This window comes from Opisthocomus hoazin, chromosome 4 (assembly GCF_030867145.1).
Source record: "Opisthocomus hoazin isolate bOpiHoa1 chromosome 4, bOpiHoa1.hap1, whole genome shotgun sequence".
In the NCBI taxonomy this organism is placed as follows: Eukaryota; Metazoa; Chordata; class Aves; order Opisthocomiformes; family Opisthocomidae; genus Opisthocomus; species Opisthocomus hoazin.
In genome coordinates, this window is record NC_134417.1 from 24,962,948 (window position 1) to 24,989,224 (window position 26,277).

The 26,277-nt window shown below is 38.4% G+C and overlaps 1 long non-coding RNA gene across 1 annotated transcript; it reads left to right on the forward strand.

Moving 5' to 3' along the window:
• The first annotated feature begins 3,383 nt into the window (after window positions 1-3,383).
• LOC142361027 (uncharacterized) lies at window positions 3,384-15,386 on the forward strand. Its single transcript, XR_012763567.1, has 3 exons — window positions 3,384-3,443; window positions 4,658-4,797; window positions 15,234-15,386. It is a non-coding gene; the product is annotated as an uncharacterized LOC142361027 (long non-coding RNA).
• Window positions 15,387-26,277: the final 10,891 nt, after the last annotated feature.

Consider the following 26,277-nt stretch of genomic DNA (forward strand, 5'->3'; position numbering starts at 1 on the left):
GGCTCTAAACCAATTTGTCCAGTCAAAAGCTAGTCCTCATTATATTTTTGTATTTCAGTTGACAGTAGTGCTGCTTGGTAAGGTTTTATTGGTGCATGACAGACATGGAATAAAAAAACCCTTCTGTTTCCACAAACACAGGAACTAGAAAGATTCCCTTTCCCTTCTGAATCACACATCAGGCTGGATGGAGCAATGGATTCTGCCAGACCTGAGTGATGTCCCTCTGTCTGGATGCGTCAGTGGAAAACCATCAGTGTTGTATGGTAGTCAAAAGGTAATTATTGTTTTCTTGTTCTTTTACATGGCTTCTCAGAGGATGATTTTCACTGAACGATTCATTTTTGACCTTAATGAAGAACCACCCAAATTCCTAGTATCTCCACTTCTAAAGGACTGTTGTTCTTATCTCTTGATTTGTATGTTCTGGTGCAAACTCATTGTCACATCTGCACTGTAAGACAGTGTGGAGAAGCAGCTCAGCTGTGATTTGAAGGTATTGCCATAAAATGGTAGGCTCTTACTATAGGTCTCACACTTTTAAATTTCAGGTATTTGGACACTGACTGAAAGGCAATTTTACAATCATCTCACCTGTCACTGAACACCTCAGTCACTCCAGAAAATGGAACTGCCTAAGGAAAGCTTCAGATTTAGAATTCCATTATTATTATGGACTTGCATCTCCATTGTGATCAACTGTGTCTTCTCTCGAATGTATGTAGTCATTTTCTCTGTTTCTGTGCTTTCTCAGGAGTGAATGCAGGTGCACTCTGGTTCAAAGTGTGATATGTGTGACCACATCACATAGTAACTTTTGCATTATGTAGATGTGAGCCCCTCTCTTTTTTGTAGCTGAATTATTTTCAGTTAGAGGTTTGTTTTTCCTGGAAATATTGTGCCCATGTGGTTATTATGAATGCTTGAAATCATAGTTATTTAAAGATATGGTCAACCAGACCATTCCCATTTACCATGCAAGCCTCAGGATAAAATAATTAAGCTTATTTTGAATCTGTTTTTAAGTCATGATTAATTATATAATTCATAACTAATGTAGTTTGTTGTTTGCTTTGCAGGTTTGAACAGCTATGCTCAGATCTTTCTTGTCCTGCTGTGTATTTTTTTTTTTCATCAGGTATGCATTTTAAGCCTTCTACTTGTCAAGTTTTGTCTTTGTTGCTGTTCAGGTCAAGCTGTTTATTTTCGCAAAATAGCTGATACCTGGTTGATTTATTAGATGTGCTGTCAGCTCAACTACTTACTCTATTAACTAGTCATGTCTTAAATTTATTTGACAGTGTTGATGAAAGTGGGAAAACAGAAGTGATTCCATCTGTTCAAGTCAATTTCTACAGTAAGGAGAGCTGAATTGTGGCTTATAGGATAGTTTTTGTCCCCTTAATGTGAAAATGTCATCCTATCTTGCAACTGAGCTTTAGGAATTTAGAGATCTCGGAGCAGGGCCGGTGTGTATATGTATGTACCTATGTGTGTGTATATGCATAGAGCCTGTTTGGGCAGGTAGTAAATAAGGGCAGGACTGTGAGTTGTTTGATTGAAGAGACAACTGCATGATGTACTAGCAGATGTACCCAGTTATGGGTAGAACGTGAAAAAAAACTTAGTGGAATTTGGTCAAAACAATGAATTCGGTTTTTGCTGAGCCCTACAAGGAATAATGAGGAGAGAAGCCCAGTACCTTTTGCTAGATGTGAACTCTGAACTGGCTGCCAGAGCCACACTCTGGAAGGACTGATGTGCCAAGCTGCTTATGCTGAGCTGAAAAATCTCCAGTGTTTGCCTGGGCTCTTAGAGCATGTCATTAAACCTCTTCTTGCTGAGAAAATAGCAGCTGAACATGCACTAGAAAATTCTAATTGGGCGCTGCATTATCGTGGTTTGAGCTATAGAGAGACGTTGATAAGATGCGCCAAACCAAGTGATTTATAGTATTAGACTCCACAGCTCAATCAGGACAACAGGTATCTTTCTTATTAGAAAATTTGGCTGAATCAACGAAACAGGAATTTCAAACAACGGATTGTGAATCTCAGTCCCCAAGGTATACGGAAGAGCAGCTACCACTTTAATGTATGCAATCTGATTGTGAAAGTATAGAAACATTTATTGAACTAGTAAAGTATGCACTTCAGAATGGAATGACTTCTGTCTGAAATGATATCTCGTAACATGAGGATCAATAAAACACTTATGCTGCAGGAATCCTAAAGATGATTGTGTATCTCTGAGCTGTTTGCTAGCTGGTTTATGTTCTCAAGTTGGTGCAGACAGCTGTACAGGAAAAACACCAAAGACTATCATTTAAGTAAATTTGTTTTCATCTCAGCTTGAGAAATGAAATCCTTTTGAAGACATTATGTACTTGAATACATTTAAAGGACAAGAAAATCTTGTCCATTATTTTGAAAGAGTGTGAGGTTGGAAGTGAGGATAAGATTTGATTTAATTTATATTTAATTTGTATGTTTATTTAGTAAATATATAATTTGTAATATGTATTTATTTCGTACATCGTATTAACATTGGATTTACTTTTGTCAAGAGGCAAAGAAGACAAGTATCACACCCTTTTTTAGTTTTATATCTGTGTTAGCAGCGGGGAGGCAGAATTCTCCAATGGGACTTGCAACTGGCAGTCTGAAGACGTAGCTCTTCTCAGTTCTGCTGGTTATAGCATGTTTTGCGAAATCTCTTGATAAGGTCTTTCTCTCTGCTGTCTTCTTCCGCCTTCTTTTTTCCCTGATCCTTCAGAGTTTCTGGACTTGGTTCAGGACTTTTTTGCATGTGTGTGAGACATCCAGGAGAAATTGTGATATGAATAATTATTTATCAGTTAAATATAAGATATTATAAACAATTGTTCAGTAACTGAGTGTTCAGTGTACTATCTACAGCTGCCTTCTTTATCAATAGGGTTTGGAATGGTTTCTCCATGGCATTTTACAGTGCGTTCACTGATCAGAAGGATTTTGAAATGACTAAAGCATTCCCATACAATTTGTGCACAGTAGTGCACTATTAATCCTACAAAATTGATGAAAGATTCAGTTTATTTTTTTTAACAGCAGTTGAATACAAATAATTTTCACTTGTGAATGGGATTTGTTCTCACTCCACAAAGTATTTTTTTACATAGCAAAAAGTTTTTCTAGACATACACATAACTGTAGTGGAAAAAGTACAGAATTTATACTCTGGAAAGAATAAATGTCCAAAAAACTAAATAACAACCACAGTTCTTCATATTTTGTCATGTTTCTGTACAGGAGCTGAAAACCACAACTTTTAAATATGCATCCAAAGATGTCCATTGCTAATTTTATCATGTGTAGGATGGACTGAGAAAATCAACAAGCATTTGGGCTGTACAGTCTCTCTCTCATTATGTTTTGGGATCTGGGATGATTTAGCCAGAGAAGGTATCCAGATAATTGTTGCAATATATTTACGTTGACAAGAAAACACTGTCGAGAAAATTACTTATCTATGTATGTATATACTTACAAAAATACTTATGCATGAAAATAGTAAAATGTATATATGGATTTGAATTAGTGACATATGTAAGGATTATATGCATATGAGTATAAGGTGGATGTGTGTTTGTGTAAATATGTATTACTTGTGAAAATCTTTAAAAAGCTGCTTCTTACCTCTCATTCTTACCTCAATTCCAAGAATGCCTTTTCCGCGTCAGTGTCTTAGTTTCTTGCCAGTTAACTTAATTTTCTAGGTATCAGAGACTTCTCTATTCTGGAAGAATAGTAGGTGAAGCAATGAAACTCCATAAACACCACTGTTTCCTTTATCCTAATATTTTAAAAAATTACCTCCTGCACTTAGACTCCCAGACTGAGACAGAGGTCGTTAATTCTCATGGCAATTATAGTAAAAAAAGCTCCTATGAATGTAACCATGAATAAACAATTTGTTGAAAGTAACATCTATATAAATCATGATTCCTTACCTCGGCAAGTCCCTGCTCTGTTACTCTTTCATTAGAAAAGCTGGTTTTACATGTTTTAACTTCCTGTCATTTGCCGCTTCCCAGTAAGTCTAGGAAGTACACAAGAACAGAGGAGGATTTTTCTGTCTCATCCAGCTGAGTTTCTAATTCAGATGTGGACTGGGAGCTGGAAATTCTCATTTTGAACCAAACAAGAAAGTGTTATACAGTGTGGCTGAGGGTTCGGTTTCTTACAAGCTTGCATACCTACCTCTGGTCATGTTTGCTCCTTTGAAACTGATACGGGACTATGGGATCTTTTTGCTAAGGTTTTGCAATGCATACCTGTAGAAATGTTATCCTCCATTAATACTGGATTTTGGAAATGGCTCCAGAAATAGATTTAAAATTAGAGGTAATACCATTCTGAATGTTCAGATATTATGAGAGCCACTCTTTAGATGTGGCCATAAGCTCAGTATTCAAATAAGTTTCATATTGTCACTGCTGTTTCTAGGTGAATGAATGTAATAGTAAAAATAGGGAATTATTCAAATCCCTTGAAGATTGCTGAATATTTATCCTAGAGACAAACTGAAAGCTAAACATTTTAAATGTGCTACTAGATATTGAAGTAAGAGAAGAACTAGTTGGTTTGCCCACTTTTGCTATCATCTGCTATTTTAGAATCATCCTGCTTTTTGGAAGAGTGGATATGAAGTAAAATGGGAACAAGCTGGATAACTAAGATCCACAGTATTTCACTACTTGCTATTCAGTGCCTTTGCTGCTTACCGTTGTGGAGATCGACTATACCCCTTGTTCAGGTAGGCACAACTTGTTAAAGTTAGTGGTAGTTCTGACTGGTACTAGAACTGGATTAAAATTCCTATGCTAAGGGTCTGTAAGTTAAAGATCACCTCTCAAGTCATCTGCGGAAGGAAGTTACTTATTAAAAGCAGAAAAAGAACTATGTTCTTAAAGTCTTTGTTTAAGCAGTTGGAAACAGTTGAAATGTTTTTAAAGAGCATTCTCACATTACCATTTATCCTCATTAATGCATGTTAGTAATACACATTTTTGTTAATTCAAATTATATTTTAATAGTCCTCTTACCTGAAAGAATTTTGAGGTGACAGTTACATTTTCAAAACCGATTATATACTCCAGTCTTTTACTTTCACCTGCTACTTCTGTTCTTTCCATCCCAGCACCATCAATGGAAGCATGATTTTCCAGCTGTTACTATAATAGTTCAGTCTTGTCTGCTCGCCTCCTTTTCACTCATTTCCTGTGTAGTTCTAAATCTTATCCATGCTTTAAAGTTCCGTTTGAGTTCCTGAGAACTTTTTCTGCTTTTGTAGATTTGTATCCTCAAAGAGCTCTCTGCCACAGTCTGCTCCTCGGGTTTTCCTACTTTCCTTTTTCTGCTCTGTTCTTCCTCTTCTCCATTTTATCCTCCTACCTTTAAGCTGAGCAGCAAATATCCTTATGATATTTACAGGAGAAGTAGTATTTGGATAGTTCTTTGTTTGGTATTTCCATTGGAAATATCACAAGCAGTCATGTTTCCATGATATTTCCATTGACATTAACTTCGGAATGACTTCCTTTAATCAGGCTTAGGGGGGAAGAAGCTTCATATTCCTTGCCAGCTTTGTGTGTTTGCTTTCTCTCTTTTAAAATAATTTGGTAAATGAACAGGGAGGAAAAGATCACAATCACTTGGATTGTCTGTCTTTATTCAGATTTGAAACTAAAGCAAATGTAACTTCTGCAGCTGTGTAATGATCATATACAGGAAGAATATATTGAGGTGATTTAAATACTTATGTATATAAAAGCTTAAGCTGCTGAAAGAATACATTAAAGAGAAGATGTATGTTAAGGTTTGAAAACTAACAAATTATTAATTATTTCATGGACCAAGAAATTTTAATTGTTGTCCAGATATGAGATGCCTTGTTTTAAGGCCTGACTTGTATCGGTTCAGAGTTTTCTGAATAATAGGATTATTTCTTTTGGGGAAAGCAAAAAATCATTAGTTATTTTAATTTAACATTTTATTCGTAGATCTGTATTCCATTAGGAGGGCTTTTTTTTTTTCCTGTTTGCTTGGTTTTTTTAGTGAAAAGGTGTATGAAATTTGAGTGGTTAGGTGAGCAGAAATGAGAAGATGCAATAGAAATCTTCCGTGACCCATGCTGTTTTCGATTCAGTTGCACGAAGATGCTGACACTGTTACCCAGCTGAGTGCTGATCAGTGTAGTTCTCCAAACATCAGTCTTCTTGAACATACAGTGCCTGATTTTTGCAGCCTCATACTCCACATTTTTTGGATTGGGACAGATAGCTTGGCACTTGTGGACCTCTCTGCCTGCGGTCCTTAATCATACTTCTGAGTCAAAAACCACGGTCTATCCACAGATTGTCGGAGTCTCTTAGAGTCAGGTCATTTCATGACACCCCGTAATGGTAAGAATAGGGATGAGAAATATATGGGAAGTTGGTACAGCTAGTAGTACCACAAATTCCATCAATATAAGGCATGTCATGGTGTTCTGAAGAAGAATTCTGGTGGGGTTTTTTTGTTTTGTTTCTGTTTTTTTTTTTAATCCCCTTGAAATAAAATATTGACTTTAACAAAGAGAAAGTTATCTTGCATTAGGACAAAATATTAGTTTTAATTCTGAAGAAAAATTAAATAGATTTTTTGGACAAGAAATGAGACTAACTTCTGCATTTAAAACGTGCAGCTGCAGTGCACTGTGTGGGAAGAATGGTTTTGTGGAGTTAGGAGACCTGTGTGCTGGTTTTGGCATTTTCACAAAATTACTGAATTTGTCAGTCATTCTGTAGTTAAGTAAAATAACTTCTCTACTTCACGGGAGTATGAAATGAATATTAAGTTAATGATTGTGGGTGCCAGGAGTAATGTTGACTGTACAAATGTTTAGCTAAATCAATGCTTTAGGATGCACATTTGCATAAAACCACACTAGAAAATTAGTTAGAGCCAGCCATGCAGCCTGTTTTAGACTCTGGGTGATATTTTACTGTAATTTGCACCTGGCATGAGTTATAGGCACAAATGGATTGGAAGCTGGGTGAAATATTGCCCAGTTTAAATGGAAAATGCATCTTATTGCAGCAGGTGCTCAGGCAAATACCAGTGAATCAAAATACTGAACCATAGAGTCTGTTTGAAGTTCCTCAGATATTTCCCATTGGCTTTCACAGGTTGTTGATTGCTTGTTTAGAAATACTAATGCCCTGTGATGGATGGCATCTAGCTAGCTACGTAACCCTATTTTTACCCTTAGCTGCCTGAAACGTGAATTCAATATGACATAGGAAAAAGCAGAATAGAAAGGAAGATTAGAATACCTTGCAGTATTGAAACACTGAAGTCTGTTGCAGAACAGGAACTCCAATTTTTTTTAGATTTTTTTTTTTTTAAACACCTTTGGAATTTAGCTTCGACTTCTGCCTAGTATTTTTGAAGCTTCTTAGAATTGTCGGGAGTCCAACAGTTCATGTGAATACCTAGCCAATGCAAGGAACATTTGAAAGAGGATACTAAAGGAGCAGGAGCACTGTTTTTCCAGAACATAGTTAGGAAGATGTCATTAGATAGAGAGAAGATGAGGATCTTTTTGAAGCCTGGATACTAAAGAGCTGTGAAAGCTTTGGCTGAAGATCTTTCTGACTCTGAGATGCTTCTGCCTCTTTAGCAAATTTACTCTGCATCTTTTTATGCAAAACATAGTGTCTTTACATTAACATTCTGCATAGTTCTTATATGCTTTTTCATCAACTTTTTAATGAGAAGATAATTACGTTCCTATACATTTAATCTGACAGATGAGACTGAAATTGGCTCGTGGTTCCAAAAATTCCTTTGGAACCTGCATGCAACCCACAGACCTTCTTTTTTGCTCATATTATTTTACATATATTTTTTGCTTCTTGTTAATTCAGCCACCCTTCATGATGAAATAAGCCCCAATATTAGCTCTTTGAGATGTGTTGCAGTGGATTACTTGCTTCTTTTCTGTTGGCTGTCTTTCATGCCTGGATTGTTAATTTTGCCATTAGCTAGCATGTTGAATGGTGAGAAACTTTAAATTCTGTGAATCGATTTTCAGGTAATCTATTCTGAACGCTTTATTGGCAGCATAATATGATTCAGAATCAGAAAAATCCCATGAAAGTCATAGGTGAGAGGGATCGTTTTTATTAACCAGAAACTCAAATGTCAGCAGCAGGAGGACTATTTTAAACACTCCACCTCTCTTGACAAAGTTGTGACAGCCATGCCAGGTTCATGAAACCTGTAAACTCACAGGACAGCTTAATTAAAGACGGAGAAGATTTGTGTCACTACATTTTCTTCCTCTCAAACAGATCCAACTGAAAATCAGAGATATGGGTAAGCTGAATGTAGTGCTTTGACAAGATACTCTGAATTTACTCCTGTATCTTTTTCTTAACCCTTGCCATCTTTGGTTGATCACTTCCCCACCTTGTAGTTCTAAAGCATGTCTGCACGCAAGAGAGAAATTTTCATGTAGTAACTCTCTCCTGTTTGATTTCTGTTTAAAACATCTGCAAACAGACAGTGTTGCTACAGTAGAATCCTTCCTCTGGGATTACCTACGGTGTAACTGAAGAGATCAAGGTCATCTAAAGATCTCACGCTCTCTTTACCTCAGTTGGAAGGTACTTTAAAATTTATGTTAGTGGTTTACAAACTTCTGACTGGAAGAATGCCCAGCAAAAAGTCTTTGAGTGATCAGATTAGTTTGCATTAGAATTTCTTTTCACCAGAAAAAAAGCACTGGAAGCTGTAATTTAGGCATTTGTTTAATCAAAACAGTATTTCAATTAAAATAATTTTTGTCAGAAAATGAAGAAATAATGAAAATAAAATCATAAAAGATATAATTTAAGAAGGAGAAGAAAAAATAATCTAGCACTGCACTGTAACAGGATTTCCTTATCAACCACCTTCCAGATGCTGTAACTGTCATTTAGGCCATGCCAGTGACTGGTCTTGTGCCAGCCTAATACAAGTTGGTTCCACTTGTCACCCTTTCAATTTCCCAGCTGGGCTCCATTTTAAATGGCATATTAGCATTATCAGAGTAATCTTTCAGATGTGTATTGGTTTTCTTTTAAATCTGTTTTGTTTCTAAATCATATTAGTGGACAAAAAATGAAATGCTGAAAGGATAAAAGGAATATTATTATCTTTGTATGGTATCAGATGTTATGCTTTCAAACTAAACGCGTTCTCTTCTCCTCTCAAAAGAACGTGAAATGTCTTGTCCAACAGAGGATGGTGGAAAGCACTTGCTTAAAGAGTGCTGGAGAATCCCTTTTGCAGTCAGAAATTCATGTAGTATATATCCCTGGTTATTAAAGTAATATTCTTTCTATTATCTGGAAAATGTCATTGCTTATTAAATTTAGAAGACCCTACATTTTTTTGTTCAAAATTTTACAGTCTAAAATAGTGGAAAGTGATGAAAATAATTGAAAAGCAATGGCTAAATACCCTTGAGAAAAGAAAATAACATTACATAGATACCTAAGTAACAGAAGATGTTGTCTGCTTTTCCATCTAATCCTATCTCTTTTATAAATTCTGTACAAAATTATTTTTGTTAGGCTTTTCATGTGACCTTTTTGAAATTACAGTGTTGGGGAGGCCTTGCTGGTAGTGAGGTTCTGTTCAGATAATATATTTGCTCTTCTTTCTTCAGTTCTTACTGAGATAATTAATGGAAAGCTTTTGGCTACCCAGAGGCATTATTAGAGGTATTATTCACAAATATCAAGGCTTGTAGTGTAAAAGAGAAACTGAAAATCGTGCCGGAGATGGGAAGTGGCATTTGAAAAGAAATGATGAATGGAGCAGACTCCATGCAGCAACCATCAAGAAAAGCGCTGCTACCAGAGCAGCTCAGTGAAAGGCTGTTCTGTGAACACAACTGGAAAGGAACGATGTCCGCCGTTTGTTCTTTCGGATAAGGTGAATGAGATGATATTTAAACTACAGACTGCTGGAGGAGTGGGTGTGAGGAGATGGAGGTTACACTGGGGCGAGAAATACAACTTTTAATTTCAGTTAAGTAATCACATGAAAGTCAGCGATCTCATAAAAAGTAGAAGGGAAGAGAAGCACCTGCGTCCATTTAAACAAATGCTGATAAAAAGTAAACTTGCTGTAGTCTGTGCTCTGTGTGTTACTCTGACATGCTGGCATGAAGGTAACATCACAGGGCAAGGGGTTCACTCATCCGCAGTCTGTCTTGCCCCTGTAAATGTGGAGGAAACAGCTGAATTCCACAGAAGTTAATGGAATACTGGATTTGATTTCTATAATTATTTGGGGTTCTATATTTTAGTCCATTCTGTATTGGAGTTAATTTTACAAACACAAGTCTTTAACCTTTCCTGCCTCTTTTGTCATTTCCCCTTTCTTTTCCTCTTTTTCCCTCTCTATCCAAATGATCTGTTCTTTATAAGACATCCTCTTTTGCTAATTATTTTACAGCCAAATAGCCCCCCAGTCTAGCTGACTGTGCAGCTACATAAATACTTTCACCTGCACAGTGCAGGGTGGTGAGAAGTAGTTGGAAAGGGAGGAGGATGCTGACTTCTTCAGCTGATGCAGGTGGTGTTGCCGTAGAGTTTCCAGCCACAAACTCCCCCACTCCCCATAGCTTGCCTTCAGGCATTCCCTTCTTCCCCTTCTCTGGGCATCAGTCTCTGACTCCTCCTGAAAGCAGCACTTTTCTTAGCAAGAAAACAAATCATTGCTTGCTTTATTTTAACCTTTCCTGTCACTTTCCAGATCATTTAATGGTGTGAAATTCTATTTCATCTGTCTATCCACGTATAAAATTATCTAGCTAAAGGGTGCTATTTTTTCTCCTCTGTTGTATCATTATACTTTACCATTAAGTACCTTGAAGTCAGTAGAATTTTAGCAGTAAAATACTAGGGATAGTGAACATTGGTGATATTTAGCCTTACTTTTGCTTGACTAAATCTAAAGTAATTTAATTCCTAGAAAATTGACAGGAAATCCACTGGTTATCTCTACAGTATTGGTTTGCATCTGATCAAAAATATTCCACTTCAATTACTATTACTTTTAGAAGTATTCTTTTTTACATTTTCAGTTTTCCGCTCCAAAAAGTATGAGAAATGCAAAATTAAGGTACCACAAGTCAATTAAAGTGGATAGAATTATAGATGTGTTTGATAAAAATATTTGCACAGTTATTCATTATTAAAGTTACAGGTGCAAATTCTGTTCCCTTTAAAGATGATGCTTCAGCTTAATTGATTTTAATTTATGGAGTATGCTGGATGGCACTGCTTTAGTGGGCACAGATTTGCTCAGCAATATTACCTCCTAATGCAGGTCTGGAAGATGACGTTCTGAATGGTTTTGCATTGTCTCACACAACTTGTTCACACAACACTGGAAAAATGAATTTCAAGGCACTAGTCGTCTTAACCTGAAGGCACTCTTGTGCTTTTTGAGCAACTGTCTTAACCTGCGTCAAAGACAAAAATCAGTGTATCTGTTACCATGTTTGAGCAATACATGATGAGTGTGTTCCGGTAGTTAGCAGAGACTCTATTTCATGTTGCCTTGATTGCATTTGAATGCTACTTGTTCTCCTGAGAGCCTGCTTGGATTAGTTTTATGATAATTCTCATACCTTATACCTGTGAAAGGTGAAATTCACTGTTGCTGGGAAGGTAGATGAGCCCTGTATTTGCCATCAGAGAACTCCTGTTTATTAAGTTGCACACAAACCACTGTGCTGGGAGCAAGCCTTTTCTCCTCAGCTCAGCCTTGCAGTACATGATCATAAATTTCATGGAATATCTTGCCAAAGTAACCATCAGTCCTGCGTGTTAGACAGCAGAATCTGATTTGGTCTGCAGCTTTCATGTTCCTGATCCCTACCACATTACTCAGCACATAAGCTGTCATTTATGTTCCGGAGCCATATGTGATCCCTCTTGATTTCTCCTTAGGTTTCAGAAGGCTTTATTCTAGATGTGGGATAATATGAGACTGAACTGAGCTGTGTTATGGACTGCAGAGCAGGAGAGCATTTGAGGAACATGTGCGTGGGGAAAGGAGACGCTTGAGTGCTGATTCTGACGATTACCACACTGTTTAGTGTACAAGAGGTGTGGTGACGTTGCCTATAGCACGTCATAACATAGACCTGAGCATTTGGCTCGAGAGAAGTGCCTGCTTTCTTGAGAAGCATTAAGGGCTGTTGCTTCACTGCCTTCAACTACAGTTTAAATGCAGCAGTGCTGCCCTCAGGGCAGAGGTTCGAAGGCTGTTGCTGTGATTTTGCATTGAGGGTCAAAAAGAGAGGAATGGCTCAATCTCGCTTGAGCTGTGCATTTTTATCTGTGTACTGGATGAGTGATTTTCTTTTTATCGTTATTTTAATGTTTATGCTTCCATTTGCTTTCTCATTGCATAAATAGCAGCAGTGGAAAAGTCATTGAGTGAATGGAAGAAAAAAATGTCTGTCTGGAGTTGAGTGGGCTCATCAGGGTATAGTCAGAGAAGGTCAATTTTCTATCCCACTGATGAGGGTTGTTCAAATATGAGAATGCTGTGTTTGCTTCAGAATGGACCATGATGCACAGACAGCAGATACAAGGAAAAGATTTTGAAGAGAAGTATTGCTGTGTGCGTACCAGTACTTATACTAACCATCTCTCTTGGTCTCAGCTGCAGACAGGATAACGGGTTAAATGGAGCTTAGGCCATATCGCTCTCATGTTTCATGATTGGGATGCCAGTTTTTCCTTCCTGGCATCCTTGCCATATCAACATATGTTTCTCTGTATGTGTGTCTGTCTGTGTCCCAAGAGAAGGCATGGTTCTGCATCTCTTCATAGTGCCAGCCCTGTCTCTGTCTTCAGCCTTCTTGTAGACTGGTCTCGGACCTTCGCACCTGACTCTGTTGTTCCAAGGTACACTATCTAGGTGATGCTGGGAACTTTGGAGATCGAAGGAAAGGATGTTTAGAAAGCATGAGAGCTTTTATAAAAAGTGCTAGTTACCTGGTAGTCAAGAATGACATTGAGTGGATAATAGTAAGGTGGTGCTCTGTCAGTTCAGAGATTAAATTTGGCAAGCATCCTGTTCCAATGCACAAAATAAATTTTTAAAACCCCATGCAAAGTGGAGGGTAGAGTCATCAGAGACTGATTTAGGAGACGAGAGAGAAGGAAGAAATTAGAGAAAAGCATTGGGAGCTTGTCTTTGAGAAATTACAAGAATAATTGCTGGAATGAGTAGATGGTACCAAATGCAGGGCAGTAGATGCTGAATGTGAGTTACTTGAATATTTGCAGCATTATAAAAATGTTTGTCTCTCTTGTAGTTGAGGGGTGTACAGCTCTCTTAGATCCTTGCGTTAATGCCAATACATAAACAGAATTTGGGGCTTAGCACATTTTCTTTATTGATCCAATATTTTTCTTGTGTGAAAGGATTGACTGAAGCAACTCTACTTTGATCTTCATACGTTTAGTTTTTAACTGGGTTTTTTGACTGTATAGGGAAAAAAAAGAATGGATTAATAATAATGTGAGAATAATGAACAATTAAGAGTAATAGTTTTCTTTGCCGCACAAGATGAAGTGGCATTATGTGAAGATGTGCATTATCTCAGCCCAATCTCTGTTGAATTCAAGGGTGTGGCTTTTTGGTTGGCTTGAGGTTTTGCTAGGAATGACATACTTCAGGTCTGCTTATCCTCCCACCAGACAGCTGACGGCAGCTTTAGCAGATGCTGAAGAGTTTTCTCCAAATATGTTCAGCTAGAAAGAGAGTGACTTCTCTCTCTCCTCCTTCCCCCAAGCCCTAAGGGAAGTTTGGAAGTCCTAGAAAAGACCACAGAATACTTATTCTGCAGTCTAAAGTGTAATTGGAGACATATAGAAAAGCATCTGTTAGCTGGGAGAAAAGAAATTTTAAAAGGCTAGCACTTCTGCCCTTTTGTCCAAAGTTCATAATTAGAATCCTCTTCTGTGATCTCAAGTTGTAAAAGTTTTAAGGTGTGGTTGTCAGTCTGGATTCTCCCCTTCTTTTTGTCTGTTTGATTTGTCAGACATTTAGCTCACCAGTTATACAAGTCAAAAATCTGGCTATGAAGGAGAACCTCACCGTGCTTATCTCACGGAGTACTTTTATAATCTTGTCGGGCTCTTGCTGTTGGAGCTGTTTGACTAAGAGCGTCAGGATGGCAGAGTCAGTGCCCCAGTCTCTGCCTGTCTCCACTCCAAACCTAATGAATGGTATTAAGCTTGCAAAGGAGAGCAGGTCTAAGGCAGAGAGTTTACTGGTTTAGGGAATGGCAGTTCTTGCAGTTCTAAATGCTATCATGTACCATGCTACCGGCCATTTGAACGAGTGGATTTGCTACTGGCCAGTAGCAAACTGGTTTGGGTGTTGAGTAGCAGCTTCTTATTTCCAGATTCACAGATGGGCTTGGGGATCTCCCACTTCTGGTGGTTAGCACTGAATAGGAACTTTTGTAAAGGATTCTTGGCAGGAGTACTCGTTGCATTTCTATTGAGATTTATTTCCACAGCTGAGTTTTCCTTTGCTTTTTTCTCTCTACCGTGCAATTAAATGGGTGACCATCCTATGCAGAAGGAAATGCTTCTATTAAAGATGAAAGAGATGAGAGTGAAGCCAGCCACTCGCAGCACTAGTTTTTGAGCCAGCTTTACTTCAGTTTTCAGAAGGAAAAAAAAAATGCTCATGTGTTATATATTCCTGGTCTCTGCAATAGTGCATGCAATATTTTCGTAAAAGACATGGTCGTACATGTATTGCATTCCTATATCAACCTTTTGGACTGGAAAAATGCTCTTTCTCTAAAAGGAAAAGCTGTTCTCAGTTTCTAACATTAGGTAATGAGAGCATAGCTGTTACTTTGCTGACAGCAGTAAATATTTCCTGTAGTGTTCTTTATTGCCGTTTTAATAGCATTACTCCCAGACCTGACTACACACTGTATTTTGTTTTACAAGAAACCATTCTGAGAGGTACACTATTGATTGGAGAGCACTGCTAGATTTGACAAACTTATCATGATGTGTCTGTGAATCTATATTTTCTTAATCTGTTTTGAAAATATAAATATTTGGAAATAAATAAACCTGAATATAATCTAAATTATACTTCTGTCCATAGATGTTGTGTCCCTAATATTTTGCTAAGCAGAAATTTAAAAAAGGAGAAATTTGACTCGGGTGAATGTTTTCAAAATCCTGGAGGACTCGCTGTGGATTTCCTGGCTTTTGCGGAGAACGGAGAAGTTTGCAGGCTGCTTGGAGCTCTGAACTTCCGAGGGTGAGATTTCCCCCCCCCTTCTTTTTTTTATAAAAACTGTTGAGAACTGGAGCAATTCAAGTTAAACAAATAATTCCAAGATGCATTGCTTAATTTTGGAAAACTTTCTAAATCCAAAAGGCCATCGTGCTGTTTTTCCTGTGAGACTGGCAGCCACATGAGTTATCACTGCCCGTCTCTCATATCTTCCACAATATATGAGAAGTTTGATGATGTTCTGTTAAGTTTGTTGCAAAGTGTTGATTAACAATATTGGAATGAGTGCAACTGAAGCAGATGTTACAGCTCTCTGTGATACTGCTAAATACTTATTTCTACACAATATTTTTGATAGCCTATGGTATATTTAGCCAAAAGTTAGACACATTGGCCATGGAAATCAACTGCTGCAAATAAAAGCAGATCATTACCTTTTTTCTGATTTCTTTTTCATATTTGTTATCCATTATGAATACATGACTTTGTAGTTAAAACACTTAATCCGTGCTCATCAGAAGTCTGAACTGAACTGTGACTCATATGTAATTTGCCAATAGGTGGCATGAGTGCATTGCTAAGGTATACAGGTATAAACAGCAAATAACCGCTTATATTTAACGTTCTAAAGATGCAGCAGAAGGCACTGTCTTGTATTAGTAGTCACCAGTTCCCTTATAGTAACAACTGGCTGAAATCTGCAGTCTGAGTGGTGCATGCTGTCAACGAGTGAAGTATTTTTGTTAGAGCTGAGAAAAAACCAACGAACTTAATGCATAATAGCTATATGAAACAGGAATGAAGTTAATGCATAATAGCTGTGTGAAAAAGCAATGCCCTGAAATCAACTGCAACAACCACACAGCAGCTTGACAAAAAAAAAAAAGACGTTTTCTTATCAATTAATAAACATAAATGTATGGCTAGTCTTAAACAAAACTCAAACAACAAAACCAATAAAAAACTCAAACTGCTTTAGTAGAGGCCAGGGCCAAAACCTGCTCAATGCAACTGGGGAAAAAAAGTCATGTTTATTTTAAATTATGTAACAGTTTAAGAACGAATCTCTCCTGAGCCTGGGTAAAGGGAGTTTATTCAGAGGAGCTATGTGTAGAAGATGGATAGTTTAGAGGGGGAACAGTGGAAATGGTGTGGTAATTTATATGGAATTGTAACCGTTGCAATCCTACCTCAGTTAGTTGCAGGCTTCAATCCAGTCTGATGCCTCTCCCATCTTCAGCCTCGTCTGGTGGCCCTGAGTCAACTGCGCCCTGAAGACCCAACAATCAAAGCAGTTCACTGTCCCCTTCTACCCTGAGCATCAGTGCAACACTGACCTGAAACCACCTATTTCATACTGGCACACAGATTTCTAGGTTTGTGTGTAGAATTAAGAAAACACTCATTTATAACTAACATAAATAGAGTGAAATATTTGCCTTTTCTCTGTTTTTTTTTCAGAACTTTCTGAAGTGTTAGCTGGCTGTGATTTATCCAAATTGGATAACGTTCTGAGTATGATTTATGGGTTGAAGAGCCAAGACTAGTTACAAGACTACAAAAATTCTTCTATGAGATTCTTCACCCTGTATTTTACAAGTGGTCAATTAGATAATTATAACTATCTGTCTGCCTTTGAAGCCTGTGAATTGATTTGTGGTGTAAGAATGTGAGCAAAGTGTTTGGTAAGTGCCCAGATAGTGATTTTAATCCTTGCCTGGATGCTCCATTTCTTCACAGACCAGGTAATCATCCTGTATTTGTTGATTTGCACTGTGTGAGTGAGACAGGGAAATTCTGTGAGTTAGAACAGAATCGGGTCTAGCTTAGCCCACGTTTGTCGTATTTATGAGCTGACAATCTTCAGAATGGCAGCATCCACTCTTCTAAATGAATGTGTTCTCTTTTTCCTTGCTGAAATGTAAGTATCAGAATAGGATTCAGCTTCTCATAGGAGTTTCGTACTATATGCCTTAGAGGATGGGGAGTTAGGCACTATTTAAGATTTGTTTTTTATTTTAATCATGCGTTTTTTGAGGCGACAGGGTCTAGACTTCTGCTGCTTTGCACGGAGATCTTCATGTCCGTTCATTTTACTCAGGATTGATATTACTAGTTGAGTAAACACAGTTACTCTGTCTATTGGCTACTTGCGTGTTGTTGCAGGGTGGGAGGACTTGACATGGATGGGCTGTTTAAGACTAAGCTATAGATCTGCCTTAGCTGTACAACACACAGAACCTGGCTCTTCCTTTGTTTCTACCTGCATTTTCCCATGCATTTAGGGAGGGCCATGATACTGCAGAGGAAAGATGTTGCTTACGTGTTTCCATTCCCTCCCGTCTCCTTGTTTCCTTCAAGTCATACAGATCCCAGACTATTAAAATTGCCAAATAATTGGTGTCCACCAGCCTGAAGAAGTGAGTTAGGCATATACTATCAAGGCTTAAAATTTGGCGGTGCTGTCTGTTGAGCTTCTCCCACAAAATGAGTAGAACACCTTAGAAAGACAGCGTCTGAAAATATTTCATCAAAGTCTGAATATATGAGAGAAAAGAGGCTCAATAAGCTAGCACCAGTACCCAACAGGTTTTTGACAGCTGCGTGAGTTTGAATTGAGAGGTGTGTTTCAAAAGCACTAATTCCTGGTCTTTGCTTTTGTGAGACCAAGAGTTTTTCCCCTTGCACTCACAGGACAATGACCTAACTGTTATATTCTCAACGCTGTCTTATTAGGTCATCTTTGAGAAGAGACCAGCACACTGCTTTAACCACAGATGGTGACAGGTGTGGTCTGCAGGTAGGTTGTGCCCAAATGTTACTAACATTAGAGTAGCCAGAACTAGAAAAAAATGCCCATGAGGAGTTTAGAAACATTTCCTTAATGCAGGCAAAATTTCAGTCTCCATGTGATAGAAATAATAGCACTACAAGGAATATGAATTACCATCATTCATCTCAGTGGGATGCTGATTTTTGAAGGCTAAGCACTGAGTTTAATTTTTTTCTATTTTTTGTCAGTTTAACATGAGGATTTTCAGAGGTGGTTTTGGAAAAGGAAACGTTCATGAAGTTTTTCATCAGAAAGTAATTAAATCTGTGATAAATATAAGCTTGCTAGAGATCATTATTCTGGGCTTGTGGTCAGTATTTAGTATTAAAGACTTGCAGCTTTTGCTCTCCTATCCCTAAAAGCCTAGCAGCAGGGGCACGGTAGCAGAGAAGTAGATAGTTCTGCAGAGCACTGTGTCTTCACTAGTGTACCAGACAAAGCAAACATTAATGAGACATGGATAGGTTCAACTAACACTTTGATTTACTGAGTTTGGCTGTTGTGGGTTTTTTTTTTCCGAATTATTTTTATTTTTTGATAATACAGTTTTTGTCCTTGGAAAATATCTACAACTTTGTTTTCTTTCATTTTTAGGTAAGGTGGTTTTAGCTATAGGATGCATGGTTTCCATGACTAGTAGTGTTGTATGAAGAGAGCTCTATAATCCATAGAATCTGACAAGTTTTTTTAGTTTTTTGCTCAACAAAGAAGTTGATGTCACTTGAGCTCAACAAGACTTAGTTAAAATGTATCCTGACATGTCCTGTCTTTGTAATAATAGCATTTGTTTACATGGAGCCAAAATGTAATATATTTGGAGGACTGACTTGGTGGTAAAACTGTGTTTGACTTACTTCTTTAACCACAATTCTTTGTTCTTCATGTCTGATGCGGAAAAGTTAAATGTGAATCCTAAATTGATTCCTTTGGCTAAAGAGTAGAAGAATTTTTTTTATTTCAGTCCTTGTCTCAGACAACAGCTTTTCATTAGCAGTGGAACAGAGAAATGGTGCTGTGTGCTGGGGAGGGGGAGATGTTGTTGGTCCAAGCTTCTGCAGGGCCATAACATCTGACAGCAGATGGCTTTGTTCGGCCGAACAGAAGGGATCTCTGCTGGGATTTGAGTGATATGGGGAATTTGTGGGCCAAGCTTGGGCTTTCTTCAGTGGGAAAAGTAGATTTATTTCAGTTGCTGGATGCCAAAGAACCTTGGAGGGCTTCCTTCGTATACCTGCTTGGATGTCCCATCCAAGGGGCCATCTGCCTCCAGAAGAAAATTCAGACCTCAGTGTTGACTACATTGAGGATTATATCTGGCCTTCTGTAATGTGTAGGGGATGCAAAGAAATTGGGGTTTCTGTTTCCCATCTAGTAAACACTTAAACTGTAGATCTAGGCATAATGGTGAGCTGGTGTTTTGAATGATGTCAGTAAACATGCTTTTATTTGATTTTTCCAGCCTTTCCATCAGCTTTGTTTTTTTCTTGATAAGATGTTCATGTAATTTCATAACATAGTGAATAGAAGCCAGTGTGTGAAATATTCCTTTTCTTAATGATACTGAAATTTTGTGCTGATACATTTTACTGGACCTCTTGCAATTATTTTACTTCGGCTGTTACGCATGAGCTTGACCCCTACCTGTTGCTCACTGATGTGATGTCAGGTGACTTCAGCAGCTGAGTAAGGTCAGTTTGTATCACCTTAATCCCTGGCCCACGAATGAAGCCCGTTCATTCAGTGGAAAACAGCTGCATAAGCCCCATACTGCAAATTTGGCCTTCAGACAGTAAACGCAACAAGAAGATACTCCCAGAAAAGTCCATGCCTAGGAGACAAAATTTGACACCCGCAGTCTTCTCCACCAGCCACGTTCCTCGGAAGGGACGATGCGGGTCAGTCCGGCACCCACCGCAGGGCACAGGCTGATCTGCTCCGCAGCGCTGAGCATCCCACCGAGCCGTGGGGCTGCATCCGAGTGGGAAGATGCTCCCGGCAGCAAAAAAGCGGCATAGCGTGACCTGCTGCTTGGAAAAACAAAGCGAAGCAGGGTTTTTATTTGTCTAGGCTAAACCTCCTGCTGCAAATTTATAGGCTTTTTAACTTGCTGTGCTACCTGTCAGTCTCGGAACAGATGCATAGCCTTCAGGCACTCGGAGCTTGCCAGCAGCTGGCATCCTGCTGGGAACTGTAGGAGGACTTTCAGTAGGAAGCAGGGCAACCTAATAATAGCGCAAAAATACATTGAAACCAATGCTTGTAGAAAGAAGTAGAAAAGGGTAACCTGTAATTCTGTGTTTTTTCAGCCAGCAGAAGGAGGGGGGACACACACACCATAGGCCATTGACTTGAGCACTTGCTTGGCAGCAGGATGCTGAATACCTTGGCCAGAATAACCAGAAGTTTGAATTTCCCCAAAGCTGAAAGAAGCCATAGATATGTAAAAATAAACTTTTCTAAGCAGACATGCTTCTCAGGCTATTCAGAATTTGCTGGGTCTAATTCACTATTTGAGTGAAAACAGAGGGATAGAAAAGTATACCCGTATGAAACACGCATTTTTATTTTTCTTGGTATTACAAGTTTCATCATTCTTTACCTTAAAGGTTCCTAAGCGTTCAGTTCAGTTGCCCCGTCGTGAGCCAAGTGTTATATGAATGAGGGGTGCTGTATGGGGCTGACAGACGTGATGTGGGGTTGCTACTGGACCATTTCTTTCTGATACTTCAGCAGAAGTCCTACCTCTGTGATACCATAGGATATCTTATGTGGCAAGAGGTGCATGTGTCAGCAACTAAACAGAGCCCTGGTATTCCATAATGAAAGGCTGGGTAGGCATAGGAGACTGCGACACTGTGCTGAGAAGCATCCTTCCCATGTGATGTGCTTGGCAGATGTAGCGACCAAATAATTTTTTTTGTTCAGGACATGGCTGGGTGGTACAGCTGCTCTAGACTTCAATTTTTTTTGCCAAAAATGTCTTTTTAGAAAAAAAAAGAAATACTGTTGAGATTATAATTGACAAGACATGAGAAAAGAGAAATCTTTATTAATATAAGGATAAGAATGCTTTAATTTTGGCATTTCAAGGAATAATTGGAATTCTTGATCAGAAACACCATCTGCCAAGGCAGAATTTCCCTCAGCTGGTTATGGCAAATTGAGCAATGGTAACTTGTTCTTTATATTTATTTCTGGTTCTGGAGAGAAACCCACAAATGATTCACTTGTAAAGGTTATTCATGAATCTCTCAAAGCCATTGCTGCTCTTCTCACCTCCTAGAGTCCTATGTATTAGGAAAAGACTAGAAGTTTTTTATTTTTCTGGAACTGGGGGAAAAATCCTGTCTCCTGAGAGGCAGAGTGGAAGTGGGAATGAAAATACAGCTGTGGGCAGAGTAACATTGAGATAAAGTGCAAAAATCCCCCCATCCATGCTGGCTGACTTCCACTTTCAGGGGAGACAAACCGTTTCTGAAAACATCACTAACAGTGCTCAGAGTTAGCCTTGGACTGCAGCTTTCTCCCTTTGGGAATTTTGGTGGGGAACTGATGACGATTTGTGGGGAAAAAGTCCTAAATATCCTATAATGTTGAGAGTGAGAAACTAGTGCTGACACTGTTGTTCTTCAGTTTCAACACATATGTATTCCCATCTTCCTTGGTGGGAGCTAGGTCTTCCTAGAGCCTCAAACAACAGTTTTGTGATGCTACTACAAAGATGAGTGTGTGTGTGTGTGTGTGTGTTTGTTTTAAAGGCACTAATGCTCCTTCCTGCAGCTTTTTCTCAGACTGAAGAAATGGATTTAGTTAAAAAGATCTCCCCATACACTTCGAGGGGGGAACATAGTCTCTTCAATATTTTCAAGGTCAATTAATTTTTTAATTAACAAAAGTATGCTTGAAAATATAAAACATTCATTTGTGGAAACTGGTCTGTGTCCGGTTATGGCTGGAATAGTTTGGCAAGTCATATTTTTTAAAGTAGAAAGTGAAATTCTCATGCAGAAAGATAATTTGCTTAACTTCCTTGGAAGTCTTTAATTTTTTACTTTAGATTTTGTTGTATTTTCTTGTGTTTAGATATATGCCATATCTACTGTTGTGATTAAAAAGTATAATTAATTTGAAATACATTTTCATTATGGCTTTCAGTGCTTGATTCAAAATAACTTGTAATTTCAAATCAATTTCTTAAGCATTGTTCCTAACTGGAGATCAGTTTGATGCCTGCAAAATAATCAGGCGCATTCTCAATAACAGGAATGTGCAAGCACATGCTCATTATGTGAAGCTGAAAAAATATAAAAGTGTTTAGTGATGTTTTAGTTCACTTGTAAATCAAAAGAATAACGAAAATGTTTTGCAATTTGCAAATGTTCACATATTTTTTCTAGAATATTCTTTATATATATGATTACTAGTCTAGAAAAAATAGTTTAACTTACGCTACCAAAATTAATGTCAAAACTAATTGCCATTCATAGGCAGATAATATTATGCTTCTTTGAATATGGTCTGTAGGATCACCCCATGGATATTACATTAGTTTCACTTTTCAGAAATTATGTTTTCTATAAAAACCCTTACAGTGACTTCACAATAATGGTAGTCTTAAAATTTCTAGCTTTTTTTTTGATTGCAGAGTAGTCATTAAGCTACATGAAACAGCTCATGTTGCAAAGAAAAAACTGCGAGGCTTCCACTTGAAATGGGTTTTGCAAAAAGTGAAGTTGTATTTAATATGAAGAGTGTCTTAGCTCTTTTCAGAGGGATTTTGATGCGTTGAGTATCTGATGTATTTTCCCCCATCTGGTTTCTATGTTTTACACATTTACACAGAGGGAAAGAGAAAAAGTAGTTTGCATTTAAATAAAAAGGGCAAAGGAAAAAATACCCTTGGTCCTGAAACAATTGCATGGTCAATAACTAAGACAAAGAAGAAATTTGGAAGAATTTTGCATTCTATTAATACTCTTTTAATTTATAGATTCCTCTGAAAAGAGCTCAGTGGCACTGTGCTGCTGCTGTAAATACATGTCACCAAATCTTACCAACTTGTTTTCAGTGTGATTCCCCGATGCCACTGTCACAAGGCACAAAGGCAGGACTTGTTTTGTCTGAGAGCCAGGTGACAAAGAGCTCCAAGCAATGTGCCCTACCCCAGTCAGCACAAGGATTTGTGCTCTACGCGAGCAGTTTGAAAAACAAGTACAATGACGATGCAGTAGTAAAAAAAAATAAAAAACCCCCAAAGAACCCAAACCAAAAAGCCCCAACCCTGTTGCATTGAATGAAAGATGCTTAAAATTATAGCCGAGTCATTCCTTTATTGCATTTGCAATGTCATATTTATTGCATCATCTTTATGGTTTTGTAATTAGGGATTCATTGCGGTTTCCACTGTACATCCAGTTAATGAGGAGGTCGTAATTCAGCCCACTTAATTTGTAACATGATGAAACTTGGCAAGTAAATTGTCGCACTGTATGCAAATTTTTGTGGTTTTTTAATGGCTTCAATTGATTAAGCCTTTTTAAGCTGTGGTGATGAAAAAATGCACAAAGGGCCAGTTCTAAAAAGTATGTAGGTGACAAAAATCCCCAGCCTTGACAGAAGTTTGTTAACTATGAGCAATGGAATTCAAAATCACAACCTGAGCCCCTAGCTGGGACACTGCTTGTCTCCAGAAAAGCCTTTTTTTTTCTTTTTCCTAATACTTATGTTTTCTCCAGAAACATATAGGCCTGTGTCTTCATGCAGTGGCACCCAGGTCACTGAAGGACTGGAGCTGAGAGCCCTGCTTAGTCAGATGTGTCTGCATGAACAGGCCTGCAGAGGAAAGCATTGTGAGTACTTTATAATAAAAAGATGCCTGTTCCAGTGAAGGGAAGATCCGATTTGAATCTCCCTTTGTGGTCCGAGGGATAGGAACTTCTCTTGCTGTTTTAAAGGAGTATTTAATTATTAGGCTATACACAATGCTGGTACAGAGATAGGGAAGTTCCCTACATATCTGGTGTTGAAACTGTGCACTGTGTATGGGAGTTGGTTAGACCAGGAGGAGATAGGCAAGCAGTGAAAGACTGATTTCATAATCTAGCAGTTATGGACACAGCACACAGTTGGGTGGGGAAGTCAAGGGTTTCGCAGTTGCCTGTGGTACCCCACTGTATCTTTTTTAAGGACTTCTTATAAATAGATAATGTAGATTTATATTTTCATGTGATTAATGTGGTTTCCAAATAGCTACCTGTGCAGCCAAGAGCCTTGATAAACTTTCTTTAAGCTTTTGTCATACAAAAAGTTCAGAGCACAAAGAAAAATGTTGCATATCTTTACCTGCCAAACATATCCTTGGCAAGCTCTCCCTTGAACAGTTCTGATTTGTTTCTATTTAATTAATAAACACTTTCCTGCTTTGTGATTATTGTCTTGGCCTGAAGTTGTTCCCATTATAGAGATGAATAAATAGTTCTCGACATTAGTTTCTACCTGCTTTGTAATTTGTTACACCATCAGGGACCTGTAACTTGTCCTTGGTTTTAGTCCCTGCTAATGCTGCCTCATCTTGCTTCCTTATTTTTATATTTTATATGATTTCTGTTTTGTCCTTCACAGTTAAAAGATGTTATCACTGATGTTCTTTTGTTGCTATTACAAGTATCTTTCATCTTTTTTCTTCATCATGGAATGTATTTTCTTGGTTGAAGTAGGAGGTCTCTTCTCTCTTCACTGTAGTACCTTTTTCAGGAGCTGCTTGTGCCACATAAACATGGGAAAGGAAGAGCATAAATTACCATCGACATTTTCTGAGTACAGGAAAGGAATCTTTTATTTATTCTTCCATTTTGCTGTGAATTTTATACCAGTTTGCACCTCCGTTATTCCCTTTGAATGTTTTCAGTGAAGTTAAGATTGTAAGGCCTTTGGTGAGTGGAGGTCTCGAGTATGGTGTGAGCAGGCTTCATGCGTTTGGGTCGTTCTGGAAAAAATACCAAAACCAGCATGTGATTTATGTGACACTCAAACACGAAGAATAACGAAGAGAGTAGGGGGACTGCTGCACTGGCTGGAGCGTGTTTGTGGGGATTGTTCAGTGAGTGGCTGCCAGCAGCAAGCAGAGCTGTGCAGTGTTCTCTGTTTGTAAATTATCAATAAACGACTGCTCCATTCAGTGGATAAATTATCCACAAAGAAAACAGCAGGTTCTAATCATCTCCAAATTAGCGCCTTCCTGGCACTTGGTGGACTGGCTAACACAAAATAATTGCTGTGGCACATGCCGTACTGTCCTATGATTTTCACAGGTACAAGGCTATCCTATAATTGCTGTTATCCACAAGATGATATCAATTAGCCACTGTTTTGGTAACTGGTGCTTTAAACCATGTGTGACCATAACTTACTTGCATAACAGCTAGCTCTGTCTGCATGCGTTGTTATAAGGGTAACATATCCCCAGGTTTGCCTCTACAGTTGTACTACAACCTCCGAAGCAAACTGGCAGCGTGGCATTCGCAGCTGCTCTCGGTGGGTTGCAATAAATGATAGATGAGTATGACATTCTCTGGGTTTGACTGCAGTGCAAGTTTAGTTCTGGACTTGTTTACACGTCCCTTTGAAAATTCTGGAGGTATTACTGAAGTGGGTGAATTGGTTCAAATACCGAAAAAAAAAAAAGTGTTCCCAGCAGGAGCTTTCTTTCACACTTGATTTGAATGTTTGAATATGGATACATCATAGAATAATATCATAGAATGGTTTGAGTTGGAAGGGACCTTAAAGATCATCTGGTTCCAACCCACCTGCCATGAGCAAGGACATCTTCCACCAGACCAGGTTTCTCAGAGCTCCACCCAACCTGGCCTTGAACACTGCCAGGGAGGAGGGGGCAGCCACAGCTTCTCTGGGCAACCTGGGCCAGTGCCTCACCACCCTCATGGGGAAGAATTTCTTCCTCATATCTCATCTAAATCTGCTCTCTTTTAGTTTACAGCCGTTCCCCCTTGTCCTATCACTACACACCCTTGTGAAGAGCCCCTCTCCATTCTTCCTGTCGGCCCCTCCAGGCAC